At 38.3% G+C, this 20,484-nt stretch overlaps 1 protein-coding gene across 12 annotated transcripts in view; it reads left to right on the top strand.

Moving 5' to 3' along the window:
* Positions 1–20,484, top strand: part of LYPD6B (LY6/PLAUR domain containing 6B) — a 242,919-nt gene that overhangs the window by 139,603 nt on the left and 82,832 nt on the right. The window contains exon 1 of one of the 12 annotated variants that reach the window (XM_069066726.1): positions 6,228–6,434. The exons of the other annotated variants lie outside the window; for them this stretch is intronic. The gene's annotated coding sequence lies outside the window, so the exon portion shown is untranslated. Of the gene's footprint in view, positions 1–6,227; positions 6,435–20,484 lie in introns of those variants that run through there. 12 annotated transcript variants of the gene reach the window in all.

The raw sequence follows: 20,484 nt of genomic DNA, 5'->3' as shown, positions 1-20,484 counted from the left end.
CTTTGTAACTCCATTTGGGATTTTGGCAGAGATACTCAAGTAGTTTGCCATTTCTTTCTCCAGCTCAGAAACTGAGGCAAGCAGGGATAAGTGACTTGTCCAGGGTCACACAACTTTTAAGTGTCTGCGGCCAGATTTTAACTTGGGAAGATGAGTCTTCCTGACTCTAGGCCTGGTACTCTATCAGCTGAACCACCTAGGTGTGTATATGTTTGATTGTGTGTATATATACATACACATATGTATGTATGTATGTATAAAAGAACTGGAAACAGGAGGTGTCCATCAGTTGGTGAATGGTTGAGCAACTTATGGTATATGAACATAATTGAATACTATTGTGTCATAAGAAATGATGAAATGGACAGTTTCAGAGAAACCTGGTGTGTGGAAATTGTGTTTTGTTATGGTTCCCATGACCGCCCCAGTAGTTAATATGATAAATAAGTATGAAAGTAGCCAATGTAAGAAATAAGAAATAGGGACTAAGAGTATAAAGAGGAACATAGAAGCCACTTGTCAAAACTGCCTCCTAAATTAATTAAGACCACATTTAGAGACCATGTACTGAGTTAAGAGAAGCCAGCTAGGTCCTAGTAAAGGTCTTCTGTCTGTGAGCTACAGATAAGCACCAGACATATGCAGTAAAACTAGAGAAATATTACCATGTTTCCCCGATAATAAGACACTGTCTTATTATTTATACTAATATGGTATGATTTTTAAAAAATTTCCTCACCAGTTTACCCTCCTTTACATAATCATAGATTCTAGAGATGGAAGTTAGATTAGAGTTCATCTAGTCTAACTCACTCATTTTACAGATGAGGAAACTGAGGCCCAGAGAGATTAAACAAGTTGCCCAAGGTTACACAGATAAGAACTATAAAGGCTGAAACTCAAACCCAGGCCTTATGTTGAAGTCTTACCCTAGAGAGTACAGCCAGACAATCTCCCCAGAACTCAAAGCTTCTCATTAAACAATTAAACAGAAAGCTATAGAATCAGAATAATTGCCTACAATATGCCCTTTTGGATAGTAGGGCCCTCTACTAAAAACCTGAGTCTCTCCTATCTCCTGGTCACTAAGAAAGTTAATTAGTAGACATTTGTTGAGTTCCTGTATATCTGAGATACTATACAAGACTAGTTCTTGACTTGAAAAAGCTTACAATCTTTTCAAAGTTCAATATAATTTAACTGTATTCAATACTATTAATAGATGGATAGATAGATAAGTGAAAAAACTGAGACATAGAGTTTAAGTACTTTGCCCAAAGTCACACAACTATTAAGTGTCTGAAACAGAATTTGAACTCGGGTCTTTCTGACACCAATTCTCACACTCTATCCACTGTACTACCTAGTTGCCTTTAGGAAATAGAAGAACCAGGGTTTGCATTTTTGTCTTTTGGATCCCAAACCCATTGCCCTTTTCTCTAGGAGACAGACCTATGTCTATAAATCTATAGATGTATGTATATCTATGACATGGATGTAAATAGTAACTGTTTCTTTTTTGGCCAGCCACCCTCAGGGTCTTCTCTCAGTTTGATTTTTTTTAATTAAAGGGGCCATCTCTTGACTCACTTCTTAAAGAAGTCTGTTCACTGAATGGGTGTTATCTCACTCAAAGTGAGAAGTTGAAAAGTCCTTAGCCTAAAAGGACCAGGGTCTCCCATTGCATCCGGGCCATATCCAATCATCCTGATCTATATCTGGCCACTGGACCTAGATGGCTCTGGAGGAGAAAGAGAGAGTGGTGACCTTGCACAGCCCTCCCTTGCTCAAATCAAAGTCAACTGCAAATCGTGTCATCATTTCCCTGATGTCATTGTCCTCTTTGAGAATGAAGGACAAACCACAATGCTATATATATGTAATACATACTACATGTAATATTATAATGTGCTATTAATACATTTTATTGCTTAATAATATATATTTTACAGAAGCCTGGTTTCTGTCTGAGAGGCATTTATAGTCTTTCACTATAATTCAGCCTGTTAGGCACTGACATAGATAGACACAAACAGACAGACATGTTGAATGTGTGGTGCTGGTGGGATATTCAAATGTAGGTCTCTAAAGAACAACTGAAATATGAGATTAAAATTCTTCAGGAGAGCTTGGGGGTAGAAATAGGTATTTGAGAGTCATCTATATATAAGTGATCATTGAATTCATGAAAATGGACAAGCTCCTCATTGAAAAGAGTGTTAGAGAAGAGAGAAAGGCCAAGGACAGAACTTTGGGTGATAACCATATTTAAGGGTCAGGGAAAGATGCAAAATCACAAAAGGAATATTCAGAAAGGGAGGAAGAAAGCTGTGAGAGTGAAAAGTCTGAGAAGCCAAGTGAGAGGAGAGGGCATCAAGAAGGAAGAGGGAGTTCCAGTTATCAGATGTAGCCTGGGAGTCTAGGGGGATGAAGACTTGAGGAAGGTTATTAGATTTGGAGTATGGGGAAAGGAAGTCTTTAATGACTTTAAAGAGAGTTGCTTTAGAAAAGGAGTTGGTACCTAAGCAAGGACTTGAGAAAGCACTTGGTGAGAAGATAGAAATAGCAAGTCCAGACTACTGTTATTTGACTCACAGAGTCTCAGATTTGGAAGAAGCCTCAGAGGCCATCTAGTCCAACCCATACCTGAATAAGAACCTGCTCAACAACATATCCCAAAACTGGTTATCTGGCTTTTGCTTGAAGGCCTCCAGTGTGGGGGGGCTACGACCTCCCAATGTTGTCAATTCCTAATTTAGAGAGTGCTGATTGTTAGGAAAGTTTTCCTTACATTGAGCTAATATATACTTCTCTCTGCAAGTTCCATCCATCACTCCTGGTTTTAACCTCTGGAACCAAGGAGAACAAATCTCTAACCATTTACATGGGACAAATATTTGAAGATAGCTCTCATTCTCCTCAAAGTATGCTTTTTTCTCAAGCTAAACATCTCCCTTTCCATCAGTGTTTTATTGGATGGCATGAATTTAGGGACATTAACGGTACTGGTTGTCTTCCTGTGGACAATCTCTATCATATCAATGCATTTCCTAAAATCCAGATCTGAACACAACTCTTATAAAGTTATCTGACCAGGGCGGACCAAAGAGTATGTAAGTGAGTGAGCATGAAGAAGAGAGGGAGGGGGAAAGAGATGTGAGAGAGACAGAGATAGAAGAAGAGAGGCAGAGAGAGAGAGAGAGAAAGACAGAGAAAGAGACAGAGAGAGAGAGACAGAGAGAGAAAGGGACAGAGAGAGACAGACAGAGAGAGAGAGAGAGAGAGAGAGAGAGAGAGAGAGAGAGAGAGAAAATCTATATTCTTCCTAAGACATAAATCCAAGATGTCAGAGAGGTTCCTGAGACTTGTCAAACTAGGTGACTACTGGTCTTTTCTTAGTGATTCATATTGCACTATTAGAAGAAATACAGAAAGCATTGCTAGATAAAGTCTTGGGTAAGAAACTAGGATATTGTAGTATAGGTGGTGTTTTCATGCTGTTGACAATTAAAGGTACAGAGTTCAAAAGAGAAAGACTGACTTGGAAAATTAGTAAGAAGACAATGCCTAAGAATAAGATGTGAATTTTTGGATCATAGCTTAACACATAGTAATGACAGGCTCCTGGCCATCCTTATAGTGCATTTAACAAAAGCTGATCAGAATGGAGCCTGTGGTTGTCATTGCTTGTGGTTGTCATTCAGTCACTCATTCATGTCTCACTCTTTGTGACCGCATGGACCATAACATGCTAGACCCTTCTTTCAAAGTCAGTGTTCATTGTTTCCATAACACTATCCATCTCATCCTTTGCCATCCCCTTCTCCTTTTGCCTTCAATCTTTCCCTCCATCAGGTTTTCCAATAAGTCACATCTTCTCATTATATAGTTAAAACTTCAGCTTCAGTTTTTGCCCTTCTAGCCTTGATTTCTTTGAATATTGACTGATTTGATCTCCTTGCTGTCCAAGGGATTCTCAAAAGTCTTCTCTAGCACCACAGTTTGAAAGTGTTGATTCTGTAGCACTCAGCTTTCCTTATGTTCCAACTCTAATAGCCATATACTGCTATTGCAAAAACCATAGCTTTGATTATTCGAACCTTTGCTGGCAAGGTGGTGTCCGTCCTTTCAAGCATGCTTTCCAGATTTGCCATTGCTTTCCTTCCAAGGAGCAAGTGTCTTTTTAATTTCTTGACTGCAGTTGCCATTTGCAATGATCTCTGAGCCCAAGAATATAAAATCTGTCACTTTCCCTTTCTTTTCCCTTTATTTGCCAGGAAGTGATGGGACCAGTTGCCAAGATCTTAGTTTTTTTGTTGTTATTGTTAAGCTTCAAGCCAACTTTGATACTCTCTTCTTTCGCCCTCATCAAGAGGCTTCTTCATTTTTCTGCACTTTCTGCCAACAAAATGGTGTTGTCTGCATATTTGAGATTGTTGATATCTCTCCCAACAATCTTAATTCCACCTTTTGATTTACCTAACTTAGCATTTCTGCACGATGTGCCCTGCATATAAGCTAGCTGTCATTGTCCTCTACTCTTCCCCCATAATGCGTGGGACCCTTGAGGACCTGAGGGGCTAATCTTCCACAGTCATCTCTTTTACCATTTTAGTGCTGTCCACAGGATTTCCTTGGCAGAGACACTGGACTGGTTTTCCATTTCCTTCTCTGGAGAAATTTCACCTTTTGTCAGTGCTCCCCACTAAGGCCTGTCCATCTTGGGTAACCCTGAATATCAGATTCATTGAGCTACATAAGTCCCTCTGCCATGTGATTTCGGAGGGGAATGTAGCCTGGAATCCTGAAAATTTACTCAGAAGGTCTTTACACTGAAGGGAAAGGAGAAAGGAGAAAACAGATTATATACAGCCAGCCAACAAGCTACACAGTATAGTGGGTAGCTATGATAAAGGAAGAATGGCAGGGGAAGCCACCAGAAGATTGAAGAAGACAAAATCTAAGAAAGAAGCTAGGAGATAAAGTGCCAGAAATCTATATATAAATGTGTGATGCTTGGATAACAAGCAAGATAAACTGTAGATCCTAATGCAAACTTTTAAATTTGACCTCAAAGGTACTACAGAGACAGTGCAATGAGTCATATGACTGGAATTTAGCTTTGGAAATAAAGATCTTTATTCAAAAGAATCAAGGTAGGTAATAGGCTCAGAGGTAGTAGAAGTATAGTATTTTATACTGTGATGTACTTGTATGGAGAAATATAATAAGAAGGGAGGGACATTTAAATAAAGATCACTGCAGGCAGAAACAGAAGGGGTTTTTTTTGTTTGTTTTCAAACAAAACTTTTTATGTTTTTATAAACCAACTGGACAGAATGGACATAGAAGAGGAGTTTGGGAAATAAATCACAAGCCTGGTTCAGAGGTTTCATATAGTAATGATGGAATCTTCTTGGGGGCAGGGACAGTTTCACTTTTCTCTTTGTATTTGCTGTGTCTAGCACTGTGCCAGGCATGGGATAGGTTCTTAATAATGTTTGTTGTTCTAGGATTATAATATTATAGATTTAGAAAAGGAAGGGTCCTTAAAGGCCATTTACTGTAATCCTTTTTTCTTACAGATTAGGAAACTGAGGCCTGCAGATGTTAAATAGGTGCTTAAGTTCATACTGGCAGTAAGTGTCAGAGGTAGAGTTGAAACTCTGGTCCCCCATAGCAACACAAAATATTCCAAACAATAGACCTATTAGAAACTATTGATGAGGCATTCAGGCTTTGGGAACCTTACCTGAATCTTTAGAAAGGGAAAAAGTAAAGCAAAGGAATAAAAGTCATTCTGAGTAGAGTTAATATTGTTTGAAAGAACCTTAAGAAATTCTCTGAGTTTGGGTAGGGCATATTTGGCACTTGCATATTTATGCATATGGACCAACCATGTATGATTGAATCAGGTTAGGTCTTGTTCAGCCAGAAAGTCTAATGTGCTAGAGATGATTGGCTGTTCTTTACTTGCCTTAAGACATCTTCAGGGTGTTTCAATATGGTCATGGAGGCAAATATCAAGGACCCATTTGTTTTGTTTCTCTTAACTACAGTACATAAGAAGAGTTTGAGTGAATATCTAAGTTTGACAAGCAGCTGCATGTGAAGAATGAATTAATTCTATTCTCCCTTAAGCATTCCTTTTAAGGGTTTTCAAGTATCTCATCTCTTCTTATGGTGTCTTAACTGGTGTCAAATCTTATGGTGGAGGAGAGATGAGGAACTTTCTTTTTGGCTCTGGACAAATTAGAATTTAGAAAACCATAAAGATTATAAAGGGCTGAAGGGCATGACTGAGAGATTTAAGCAGTGAAATATGAATTTTGAATGAATAGACTTCAGATGTAGGAGGGGCAAAGGGCAAAACTTTTAGAAGACTATCAACAGTGTGGAAAAGGGAAGAGGAGCTGTTTCAAAATTATCCAGAGGTAAAAGGCTAAGAACATGGGAACAGTATTTAATAAATGTTTTATATTGCCTGATAGATGTAGAGATATTCAGATATTTGGCACTATGGAGAAAAAATGGGAAGGAGTCAGTTGGAGGGGTTTGAAGGAAACTGTATTAATCTTCATGCAAAACCTGTACAGCCTAGTACTAGGTGATATGTATTAACATATAATTTTCAAGTATTTCGTGTGTGTGTGTGTGTGTGTGTGTGTGTGTGTGTAGTTGTGGATTTTTTGTTCCACTTTCTTCTATCATACATTTTTTAAATTAAAAAAAATTTTTTTTTATTATTTTTTCTTGCTTTTTGGAGGGCAACTGGGGTTAAGTGACTTGCCCAAAGTCACAAGGCTAGTAAGTGTGACAAATGTCTGAGGCTGCATTTGAACTCAGGTCCTCCTGACTCCAGGACCGGTGCGCTATTCACTGCACCACTTAACCTCCCCTTTCTTCTATCATACATACCTAGTTCTGACTGTCCCTGCCCTCTTCCCCAGTAATACTGTAAAATAATTGCATCTTAGATCTGAGAGGGAAACTTTAGAGATATTCTGATCTAACCAAAGGCTGCTAGGTAGTGCAGTGGATTGAGCATCTGGCCTAGCGTCAGGAAGACTCATCTTCCTGAGTTCGAATTTGACCTCAGACACTTACTAGCTGTGTCTGATTCTATTTGCCTCAATTCCTTATGAGCTAGAGAAGAAAATGGCAAACCACTCCAGTATCTTTGCCGAGAAAACGCCTGAAGAGAAGGACAGGACTGAGAAAAAAACACAACTGAACAACAAAATCTTACCAATTCCTTCATTTTATGCTGTAGGTGAGGTAACAGGTGATGGGTAGGTGGGCTTAGAAGGTAGCTGACTGACCAGGAAGACCCAAGTTCAAGTCTTGTTTCTGACATGACCCTGATCTGATCGTGTCACCCTCTTAATGCTTCAGGTAACTCTTTTAAGGCTATAAATTGCAGGGCAGGTGCTTCTCTGGATTGAAGAAAGCTTCTCCTTTGGAACTCCCTAAACCAAGGAAATCACAGATTTTAGGGGGAAAAAAATGAGATCAAAGATCTCCTTTAGTTTTCAAAGGTAAAAGAATCATAGGATCTAGAGGCAATATCATAATAGTTAACTTAGTTCTTTTGCCCCTTGAGAACAAGGCCTGATGAGTCAGTGTACCTAACCCCCATGGGGGACTAGAGTGAAATTTTAAGATGCAGCTACTGCCCTTGGAGTGTTTGCAGTCTTATTTGTGGTAATCCTATGGAGTAGTTAGACAAAGTGGTATGTAATGAAGGCCGGAGTGCTTTGGTGTCCATTAAATAGGCAAGACAAGTTTAGAGCCTGGTTTGTCCATTTTATTTTACTTTAGAAAACTAGAACTTTGAGAAGCGGAAACTCTCCAACTTAGAGACCCAAAAACTCTCACGTGTAAACTCTGGGTATATGTGGGGAAAGTAGGTTTCAGTGATTTTCTTCCTTTGATTCTCATTAAGATCAAATTACATTTTGGCTTGAGGCAAGCATCGGCTGAAAAATATGACTTTAACAACAGAGCCCACTGATTTAGTGGTATAGCACTGCAATTTCTAGCTTAAAAAATCATTCATTCCTTCCTTTCTTGCTTAGAAAACACTTTGTGCCTACCAAATCAGCAGGGGATAGAAGCTCATTCTGCCCTCTGGTAATGGGAATTGAATAAATTCAAGTACTGTCTTATCTAAATGGTTTGACAAGTTCCCATTTGCCAGGCTAATTACATCAGTCTGTTCTCTCTCTGAGCTCCCTCCACCTCCCAACATTGGGGACTTGGCAGGTGTTAGCATTCCAACGTAATACACAGTTGAACTATGAAGTCTATTACTGTAGCCTGGGTGAGCCAAGAAAGGGACTTATTTGCTGACCTAGGGGGTCCTCAGAGCTGTGTTACTTCTAATAAAATAAGGGAAATTTCCACATTTATTTCTAAGTAAATTCCTGCAGAGCAGTAACAAGGCTAGTGCAGTTTTATCAAGAGAAATCCCAATAAGAGCTTCTAGCTTTGGGGAGAAACCGAGAAGTGTTGGGAATTGGAGACACATTTCTTCCATTGTCATTGGGTGTCTCCTGTTAGATACACTCTTTTTTTTTTTCTCCAGATAATCGGGGTTAAGTAACTTGCTCAAGGTTACACGGCCAGTTATTTCTGGGTGTGGTGCTGAGTGTCTGAGCCTGGGATTCGATCTCCAGGTCATCCCAACACTGGAGCCGGTGCTCTTACTCGCTGAGCCACCTGGCTGCCCTACATTCTCTTTTCAATACTCCAGCTCAGTATTTTCACTCTCCAAATACAGAAACACCCTTTTGTAAAGATGTGTCAAGTAGACTTTAGTCTTTGACATATCTAAATAGTTGCAATAATGAGCCATGTAAGCACAAGAGTCTCAAGAATTGATGTATCTAAAGATATTGAAACATTCTGGTCTGTGGAGTAAATGGTGGAAGGAGTCAACTGGAGGGGCTTGAAAGGACTGTGTTAATCTTGTAAAACCTCTACAATGTAGCACTTGACTATATGTATTGACATAGAATTTGCAAATATTCATGTGCATGTGCATGCATGCATGTGTGTGTGTGTGTGTGTGTGTGTGGTTCTGGATTGTTTCAATTTCTATCATACACACTTAGTTCTGACAATATACCTGTCCTCTACCCCAGTAATACTACAAGAGTTTAGCATCTTTCATTGGAGAGGTAAACCTTAGAGATCATCTAATCTAATTAATTTTTGAGTAAAGGGAAACAAAAAAAATTAGCTATCTTTTTGAGAATGACTGTCAGAAAAAATTCTGAAATGACAAACCACTTTCCACACAGTTTGTTTACCTGGACAGCAAATGTAATATTGGGGAAGAGAGAAAAGAGGCAGGGTTAAAAATGTTAAAGTGTTTGAGCCCCTATTGGTAATGACAGTGATGACAAAGAGAATGCAGGTATCTGACTGTATCATACCCTGATTCATGTCTCTCTATGCCTCTAGGATCAAATATAAAATCTCACCTTTGGCTTTCACAGCTCATCACAAAGTGGCCTCTTCCTACCTTTCTAGACTTCTTATGTTTTACGTCTCATGTACTCTACAATCCACTTACCCTGGCCTTCTTGTTTCCTTACCCACAATTCTCTGATCTCCTGACTCAGCCCTTTCACTGGGCTGTACTCCATGCCTGGAATGCTGTCCCTCCTCACCTCTGTGTCCTGCCTATCCTGGCTTTCTTCAAGATGGTTCAAATCCCATTTTCTATAAGAACTTCAAATTCATAATTAAAGAAGAGTCATCACTTCAGAGACAACAAGGTCCATTAGAAAGGGCACAGAGTGGAACACTCAACTTATACTGAAAGAATCTGTGTTCAGATACTACCTTTGCCACTTATTACCTGTGTAGCCTTGGGCAGGTCCCCTAACCATACTAGATTTCATTTTCTTCACCTGTAAAATGGAGAGGTTGGCCTAGATGATGTGGCTGTTACATCATCCCATGCGGATGAGCTGAATGATGCTGGTCTGGAGCTAGTTGTTATTATTGTTCTCTCTTCCTTCTCTTTTTCCTGTTTCTCCTTTCCTTTTGTGCCAATCTCAGTACGGTTTGCCCATACCAAAATCAATACTTTTGGTGATGCTCTTTTTTTCTTTTCCTTAATATTTCTTACTTAGAGTTTTGAATTCCAAATTCTATCATTGCTTCTCTTCCCCCTTTCCTGAGATGGCAAGCTATCAGATATAGTTTATACATGTGCAATCACGTAAAATTTTCCATATCAGTCATTTTGTCCAAGAAGACTTGAATAAAAGAAAAAAAAATGAAAGAAAGTAAAAAATAGCATTCTTCATTCTTTATTCAATCAATATCAGTTCTTTCTCTGGAGGCAGACAGTATGCTTCACCATTAGTCCTTTGGGATTGTCTTGGATCACTGTATTACTGAGAATAGCTAAATCCCTCACAGTTCTTCATTGAACAATATTGCTGTTACTGTGTACAACATAATGCTGGTTCTGTTCACTTCACTATGCATCAGTTCATGTAAGTCTTTACAGGTTTTTCTGAAGTCGTACTGCTTATCATGTCTTATAGCACAATAATCATTACAATCATATAGTACTCTCCTTAGTGAGCCCTATATGAATTTTAAAGAGATCATAAAGTGCTCTCTTTAGAGTGGAGGGTATTTAAGATCTGAAAACTTAAAAATCTGAGGGATGCCTAAATCTTATCTTTCTAGATTGGGATGAATTCATTCTTGTCTTTGTAAAGGAAATTTCTATTATTGCTGTCCTGTTTGAGAACTAGCAACAGATTCTGATAATGTCATACATTTATGGCACAGAATTATTTAAATAATAAAATAACTTTGAAAAGTGGAAAAGGCCCTCATTCTCTGTATGAGGGAAGTTTCTTTTAGTTCAGAGGTGGGGAACTTGTGACCTTGAGGCTCTCAAGTGCGGACTTTTGACTGAATTCAGTCTGAGGCTGAAGGTTCCCCCCCCCCCCACTCATCCTCTAATTAATAGTTAATGAAAGCTTGTTGAAGTCAGTATCAGAACCTTGGAGCTTGCCATTCAAAGCATAGTGCATTTGGCTTTCCTCAAATAACCTTTTTTGTGTCAACTCCCATTGGTTAATGAAACTTCAACAGCCAAAGTGCTAGGAACTTATGGTGATAATAAGTGTTCCCAAGAGGGAAATTTGTGTTCAGCAAATTTTTTTTGGATCCTTATGACATTTGTTTGTGGTCTCCTTGCTATTTTGCGAACTTTTCCCATAACAATCCCAAGAGGTGAGTTGATACATGTAAATGAGAAATTCAGGTGATGCAGTATCCTTTCCTCCTCTGCCATCTGTTGTTCTTCTCTATCTAATAAAGACAGAATTTAGAGACTAGTGAGAGAGCCATCATACTTTAATCCCAGAAAGCTTGTCCTAGCCATCTTTTAGGAACGATGTTCTCCCATGGACAGTTATTTATTTACATGTAGTGTAGATAAAAAGTTGTAACCAGCATGCGGGTGAGTGAAATCAGTGACTTTAGAAAAGACTTTTTCTTTACAATTTATCTGTAAGCAGGAAAAAAAAAAACAGTGTTCTCCAGTGGAATGATCCTTCTGCCCTCTTAACATCAATTGCAACTCTCATAGAACCCAATTATTACTGGTGGCAGGGGACAAGGATAGAAACTTTCAATGTTGAAATGAAAGGGATACTCACTGTACATTACTGTAGGATTTGAGCCACAATACAAGTAAAACGAGACAGTTTCCATTGATGTTTACTGTTTACAGTGGGGAAGCATTTCACCTGACTAACAAATTTAGATACAAAGACTACTTACTTAGGTTCCCTTTTCCTAAAACCTTAGGGGAAATAGTTCCTGGATTCCAGAATCATAATAATCAGCCAGAAATAAAAAATGTGTACCAAAAAAAAAATGTCAAAAATTTACCTAATTGGCCCAACTCTTGTTGAATTGCTGCTCTCTTTTACTTAGGATTCTTGGTTTTTCTTCCTCAGTCTTTGTTTCCAGGTAGGGTCTATGTCATATTTTTGTAAGTCATGTTGAATTATTGGTTGTTCCCACTTATCCGCCCCCAGCCAGTGATGACCTCTTCTGGTCAGTCTCCTGAACTGTATGTTAGTCTGGGATGTAATTATGGCACTAAGACTGTTAATGGTGATGAGTCCCTAGAATTAGCACTAGGGCTATTAATGGTGTGAAGTCCCTTGAATATGCTATATGCAATCTTCCTAAATCTTAATAATTATAATTGCTTTTAAAGATGTGGATATTTAGAATGTTGTAATATTAGTGAATAATAATATGGCGTATACAATTTTTTTCTCTTACCAGGTAAGTTAACATTATAATGGGGAGCTATGACATTCATAGAATTTGTAGGAAGTTGATTTGACTTATTGGTAGTTTGAGAAATTTGCCAACTGGCTTATATACCGTCTGTCCCAGTTACTTAGTGATTGTTTGACTTTGGACAAGTCACTTAAGAGCCTTAGTTTCTTTATCTGTGAAATGGGAATGATATTTTTGGCTACTGTACAGATTTGTCATGAAGATGAAATGAGATGTAAACTATTTTTCAAACCTTAAAACACTATATAAAGGTGAATTATTATTTAAGGGTAGCAATTGTGTCTGTTTTACTAGCTAGCATCTTTCTTCCGCATATCTTACAGCAATTAGTACAGTACTGAGTACATTAGGAAGGCTAAGTAAATATAGATACTCATTGATCAATTTGAAATTGGCTCTAGTGCTAAAAACTGGAAAGCTTTAGAAATGTAAGAAGTACTGAAATGGAAATTCCTATTTCTTTGCTCCTGAGCATAGACATCTTCTCCTTTTAGCTCTAACTCTTAGTACTTGGTGCTTCTCATCCTGGGCTTCTATCCTGGTAGTTGGGCAGATGCAAGAGAATGTTGCAATTTCCACCCAACTCCCCACCCAGTTTGAGATTCATGTTGCAATCCAGGTTTGGTTTTTACACCTTTTGGCTGGGGTTGTTTCCAGACGTCAGGTGGAAGAGATGTACAATGTATTAAAGTTATTATTCTGCCAGGATACCCTGGTATATGTTAGTATTATAGAAAGTTCTGCCAGCAGCTTGATATATGAAAGTCTTTGTCCCTCCTGGAAATTCACCCACAACCAAAGGATAGAGAACATGGAGGATGAGAACACATGTATGCATCACATAATTCCATTCTCAATTATATTAAACCCAGGTGTATGTTAATAAAAGTCTTATTTATTAACTCACTGTTTCTTGGCTTCTAACGTTAATGTTTCCATTGTGACTTGGTTCCAGGGTTTCCATCTATTTTATGGTATTAAATCAATTACCTTGTTGCTGTTTTATTTTTATACCAAAAGGTCTTGGAACATTCCAGTTACCTGCCTTTTGTTCTAAGACATTTAAGTGGTTTAAGGTATGTAATTTTATCAGGTTCTTACCTTATCTTTTTTTAATCTTTGGTAGACTGGCTGCTTTGGGAGTAAATTTTTCTTGGGAGTAAGCTAACAGCTGCTCATTTTGAAGTATTGACTTGCTACTTAGAAAACACATGTTTCTTAATTGGGGTTGAGTTATCTTGGGTAAGATTGCCAACTATCTAGTATTGACCTAGACAGATTCAACACTTCACAATAACAAAAGATTTTGAAAAGTCTACTGTATGCAACCACTGGATATATAAAGATTAAAAAATGACATGTTTATAGCATTTATACATATATGCAAAGAATGAGGTGTGGTGTTAGGAGTGCAAAGGAGAGAGCAAAGTACTCCAGGGGTATTTAAGGAAGGAGAGCACACTTTCTGCTTGGGATTAGGGAAAGCCTCTGCTAAGAGAAAGCTATTAACAGAACTGGATAGGAAAGAAATACATTTCTGGCATGAGGGCTGAACTACACAGATACATACATAAAGCCAGGAGGATGTTTGTTGATCTTGGGGAACAGTAGCCCTATTTGGCAGAAAAAGAATGGCAAATCAACAAGCATTTACTTGACTTGAACGTGTGAAGGGAAATGACATAACCTAAGTCTGACAAGGTAGTTTGAAGCCAAATCATGGAAAGGCCTTACATGACAGCCTAGTAGTTTTGGGTATATATAAGTAAATGGGAATCAATGAATGTTTTTGAACAAGAGAGTGGCATAGCCAGGTCTGTGTATTAGAACCTTCCAGAAATTTGGGAATACAGCGTTAGCTTCCATATTGATTTACAATGTATTTATTAAGTATTTACTGTGTGCGGAGCACTATACAAGGCAATGAAGATACAAAGATGAAAACATTTTTTCATGAGACAATTCCTGCTCTAAAGGAACTTCCATTCAATTAGGAGGGGGGTTGTGGCATATACATAGTTAAGTAATTCCAAGATATATAGAAAATAAATATACAATAGTTTAGCAGGGCATTAACAACTAAGGAAATGAGGTTCTACTTGCGCTGTATCTTGACGGAAGCCAGGGTTCCAAAAGGCAGAGGTGAAAAGAAGGGCATTCTAGGCATGGGGATCTAGACCACATATATAAAGACATGGTAGAGGTTTATGAAGCGTTGTGTGCAGAGAACAGCAAGATCAATTTGCTTTGAGCAACTGAGTCATTTTGACTATTATAAAGGCCCAAATTAAAAACAGAAGACATATGAAGATGCTATCTGCATCCAGAGAAAGAATCTATAAATAGATGTGCAGAATAATTTATATGCACACACACACACATTTGTGTCAGATTGTAGCCATGCCTGGGGAGGGGGGGAGGGAAAAAATTACATGATAATTTTATTATATATTTAAAAGGAATAGCAAGATGTACATAATGGATTTGCAAAAAACAAATCATACTATGCTATGGAAATGCTTACTTTATTCCACAAATTAAAAATAAAATAAATTTTAAAAATAAATTAGTTTGGTCTGAACATAGAGTGTGTGGGGAGGTATAGTGTGTAATTGGCCTAGAAAGGCAGACTGGGGGTGGCTAGGTGGCACAATGAATAGAGTACCAGTCTTGGAGTCAGGAGGACCTGAGTTCAAAACCGGCCTCAAACACTTAACACTTAACTAGCCGTGTGACCTTGGGCAAGTCATTTAACCCCAATTGCCCTGCCCTCCCCCCTCCAAAAAAAAAAAAAAAAGAAAGGTAGACTGGAACCATTCTTTAAAGGCTTTAAATGACAGAGGAGGTTCCATTTTGGTCTAGATCTTATAGGGAGTCACCTAAGGTTCTAAAGCAGGGGAGTGACATTATGGAGGGTATAGAAAGGTTGGGGCACCATTTAGAAGCCTGATGCCATACCTCAGCCTGTGCCTTAACAAAAAGAATAAAAAGAAACAGTATTTGAGATCAGAATGCCCGGGTTTGAATTCTGACACTTCTTTTTATTCCCTTGATCAAATGATTTAAATTTTCTGGAACTCATTTTCTTTATCTGTAGAGTGAAGGCATTGGACTTGATCCTTATAAGTACTATGTAATATCCTCTCTCTTGTAAGTACTATGAGCTTCTGTCCTTGGGTTTTTCTGACCCAGACCCAGTAAATCCACAGGAGTCCAAGCAAAAATCAGAACACCCTAGAAATTCTCAGGTGGAAAGATTTGTTTTTCTGTTGCATACTAAAAAGTGTTTAATGATGAAGTAAAATGTTAGTTTTGTCAACTGAAGTATTTTCAGAATAAATTGGATGTCTACTTTAAAATGAAATTGTTGACCCTCAGTGACAGGAAAAAGAAAAGTCTCTATCAAGTGAAGTGCAATTGCTAACTATATTTAGTTTGCCTATTTGTTTATTATTTTGTATTTATAATGATATATCATTTAAATATGCAGTTTGAACTTAAAACTATTTGATGAATCAGAATGGTAATAGACTAAGTATTGTAAATCCCTTGAGGGCAGCAACTTTTTCATTTTTGGTCTGTATCTCAGAGTACTTGGCCTGTAAAAGGTGCTTAATGAATTCTTGTTTTAATTGAATTAATTTTTTAAAAACTGATCCTAATCAATTGCATTCGGAGAGCAGTAAATTAAAATAGAAGATCTTCATTTCTTGCAAGCTGACTTCCCTTAACTGAAATGACCCTCTCCAAGTTTATTAGTGATTTAAGTTCCAGTTTCCGTATCCTTTTGTTAGGTCTTCCTCCTCTTTGGCCTTTCCAAGCCATTTGATGCTGTTCCTCATCTTCTCTCTCAGGAGACTTGTTATAAGCTTTAGTAAAACTTCTTTTCAGGGCAGCTAGGTTGACACAGTGGATAGAGCATGGACTCTGGCATCAGGAGGACCCGAGTTCAAATTTGATCTCAGATACTTATTAGCTAGCAAGTCAAAAACAACAACCAATTTCTCTTTCTGAGTTTCCGCCCCATGCTCTCCCGCCCCCCCCCCCAATCCTCCAGCTGATTTTCAGTTTCCTTTTATGAATAGTCATCCATAGCCCAATGTCTGACTGTGGGTGTACCCAAGGTTCTATCCTTGGTTTTCTTTTCACTGTCTCTATGGGCAATCTCATCGACTCCAACAAGGTCGGTTTTTGTCTCTGTGCATACAACTTCCAGATCTAAATATCCAGCTGCAATCTTTCTCCTTAGCTGTAGTCTTGTTCCATTAATTAGACATTTTGATTATAAGACATAATCCAACTGCATGTCCTGTAGATATCTCAAACTCAACATGTCTAAAATAGTATTTATCCCCAATTGATCTCAAACTGGATATCCCATAGACTTCTTAAACTCAATATATCTTAAAATGAACTAATTTTCTTTCTCCTTAAGCCAAATTCTCTTCCTAATTTGCCTGTTACTGTCCAGTGCATCACCATGTTCTTAGTCAATCTGCAACTTAGGTGGGTGTCATCCTGGATGCTCTCTCCTCTCTTATTCCCATGTTCAATCAGAGATTGTCATTGTTACCTTTGAAATAATCTCTTTCATAGTCCTTCGCTCTACTGATGCTGTTAGCTCCTTGATTCTAGCCCTGCTCATCGACGCCTGGACGATTACAATAACCTTCTGTTTGGTCTTCTAGACTAAAGTATCTCCCCATTCCAGTCCATCCTCCAGTCAGATCTTTAGAAAGATCAAAGTGATCTTTCTAAAGAGCAGGCCTGACCATGTTTCCCCACCCCCATTCCCCTATTCTGTAAACTCCCCACCCCCATTCCCCTATTCTGTAAGCTCCCCACCCCCATTCCCCTATTCTGTAAGCTCCAGTGGTTGCCATTACATGCAGGATAAGCTATAAAATCCTATAGCATTTAAAGCCTTTTATAACTTTGTCCTTTACTACCTTTCCAGTCTTCTCAGACATTACTACCCTCCCTGTACTCTATCACCTAGTGACACTGGCCTCCATCTCACAGCTCCACGCACTTTTGTCTGGCTGTCCTGCATGCCTGGAATTCTTCCCATCTTTATCTCTTCCTCCTAGTTCCCTGGTGGCCTTTAAATCCCACTCAGAATTATACCTTCTGTCAGAAGCTTTTTCTGATTCTCATGAATGCCAGTGCCTTCCCTCTGAGATTCTTGCATTTATCCTCTATCTTATTTGTATACAGCTGTTCGCCTGGTGTTCCTCTCATTAGACCAGCAGCTCCTAGAGGAGGAAGGATTTTTGGTTTGTTTTTACCTTTCTTTGCATCCTCAGCCCTTAGCATATGCCTGGCACATAGCAGATGTTCAATGAATGCTTATTGACTTGACTTGTTGAGTTCACTCCCTCCCTCCCTGCTTTCTCCCCCCACCCCCATTTCCTCTCCTTCCTAACTTATTCTATCAAGAATACCATGATCCTTCCATTCAGATTTGTCTTCAACTTCTCATGCTCTCAGTAATAATAGTCATCATCATCATCATCATCATCAGGATTTTATGTAGGACTTGAAGTTTTGCAAAGTGCCATAACAACAACGTCTGCTTTTTAGAATCTTTAGTTTCCTTCAGAGGTCAGATCAAGTGCTGCTGTCTAAAGGAAGTCTTGCTTGTTTTATTCCATAAATTAAAAATAAAATATAAAAAAAGGTCCTCCCTTTAACTGCTAATGTCTTCCCTGAAATTACCTTTTATTTATTTCGTATACATTAATTTTACTTTTACTCATATGCATATATATTGTTCCCTCAATAGAATGCAAACTCACTGAGGGTAGGGACGGTTTCATTTTTGTCTTTGTATCCCCGACACCTATTACTGTGCCTAGTACAGAGTAGATGTTTGATAAATATTTGTGGAATGATTGATTGAAGACCAGGAAGTACTGTGTTATCAGTGAATTTTTTTTCCACTTATTTTGCCAGTTTGCTTTTTAAGAGGATGCCAGACTGCTCGTATTTGTCCATATTATATTAGTGGTGTCTCCATTTTTTAGGTGAAGAAAATTAGTCACAGAAATTGGTTTTTCTGCAATTGGGCTCTAGGTTGGGGGTTCTTAACTTTTTTGTGTATCATGGACCCCTGTGGTAGTTGGCTGTAAATTCCTCAGAATTTCTTTAAAAATTCATGATGGAAGGAAATGCTAAATTTCAGTTAGGGGTTTGTAAAATAAAGGTATAATTTTCCCCCATCTATTCACAGACCCCCAGAAATCTATCTACAGACCTCTAAAGAGGACCCTAGGTTAAGAACTCCAGTTTACTTAGAAATGGGACTTGTTGATTTTGATATGAGAATGTGATAACCCTAAGTTTATGGTTTTTCTAAGGCAGCAGAATCATTCCACATTTTGATTATACCTTTCTACCCTGCCCCCCGGCCATCTGCCTTGTAAGTAGACCTCCCACTTTGAATCTGAGGGACCAGGGAAGAAATACCAAGAGGAAATTATCTAATTGTGAATTGCTTAGGTAGGACCATGTCTGAGTTCCCATTCTTATTGAGCAGAGTAAATTTTTGGCACTCAAATATTTGTTAATGATAATTATCTGTCTCTAGTGCATTACAGAATTCATTAGAGTGTCTGCTCAGATACTCTTCTCTGCCATTTAATAATGCCCTGCTGCAGACTTATTAAAAGGACTAGATCTCTTGCTCTGATTAGGCCTGAATGCATGGAGCGGCCTATTGGGATCTATTTATTATCAGCAGGTTTTTCCTTATGACTTGTGCCTGGGCAGTGATGCTGTAACCTTAATAGTCCTGCTTGTAGGAGTGTATTCCACCTGAAATGAGGTTTTCTTAATAAGCAAAGAGAGTGTGAAGATCTGGGCACTGATTCTCAAAATAACCTTTAGGAATTTTAGGTTGTTTTCAAATTTTAAGTTGTTTTAAGTTGTCAATTTCAAAACAGAGAGATTCCATTTCTTTTTTTGGCCACAATGTGATGCCTAGGATGAATAAAACATTGACATTATTCATCGGTGTTAATTCAACCTGTCCTTTGTCCTCCCTCCTTCCACCTCTTCCCACTGCCTATCTCCTTCCCTACTGATGTTGAATATCATCTCCTCTGTAGTGGGACCTCGTTTCCTAGCTTCTTATAGCCATTGTGGTCAGGTGACTTATAAAGTCAGTGTTGCAAGAAAGCATATTCTCTGAGTAGATATCCTATGGCAGGTGGTAGGACCTCTGAAATCCATCCATGATTTACTCATTCATTTAACAAAAATTTTTAAACACCTACTATGTGCCAGGAATGGCATTAGGCACTAGCAATACATAGGCAAAAATGAAACTTCATAGAATAATGTTCCTTAAAGGACAGGGACTATATCACTTTACTTAATAAAAGCTTTTTGATTGATTGATTTTAAAAAATGTGAAAAAATGGGGGAGAAAAAATAAAAAAATTAATTTAAAAATCATTAAAAATGATTAAATTTTTTTTTAATTCATATAAGTGAATACTAAGTAACTGGGGCCAAGAGGGCAGGGACTAGCATCCGGGGAGATCAGGAAAGGTCTAATTTAGAAGGTAATGCTTAGGTCAAACTCTAAAGGAAGCTTAGGGATTGTGGGGAGCAGAAATGAAGAAGAATTATTTTTTAAAGAATGGAACAGAGAACATTTAAGTGCTTCACAGAGTCATGTGTTATATGCCTAGGGCAGTAGGCTAGAATTTGATTTTGAATTATGCCCCTGAAGTCCCTAACCTTTGTGTACCTTTTGACCCAGTGATGTGAGTGCTACACCTATTCCCCAAAGAGACCAAAGAAAGAGAAAAAGGACCAATAAACCCAAAAACATTTATAGGAGCTCCTTTAGTAGTGGCAAAGAACTGGAAGCTAAGGGGGTACCCATCAACTGGGAAATGGCTTAATAATGATGTTATGTGAAGGTAACAAAATACCATTTTGCTGTAAGAAATGATGAAGGGAAATTTTTTCAAATAATTTCATTACACATCCCTCAGAGACATTTCAGGGAATTCTTTTCAATAATGGATAAGCTATCCAAACCCTCATCCAACATGAAGTACGTTTAATAGTATGGAAAGAACTTCTGACTTCCACCTGAGCCCTTCTCTTCCTGCCATG

The sequence above is a fragment of the Petaurus breviceps genome, unplaced genomic scaffold, assembly GCF_028583685.1.
Source record: "Petaurus breviceps papuanus isolate PSGF00001 unplaced genomic scaffold, PetGlider_PUasm1.0 90723, whole genome shotgun sequence".
Lineage (NCBI taxonomy): Eukaryota > Metazoa > Chordata > Mammalia > Diprotodontia > Petauridae > Petaurus > Petaurus breviceps.
Note: the sequence above shows the minus strand (reverse complement) of the source record. Positions and strands in the feature narration are given on the sequence as shown.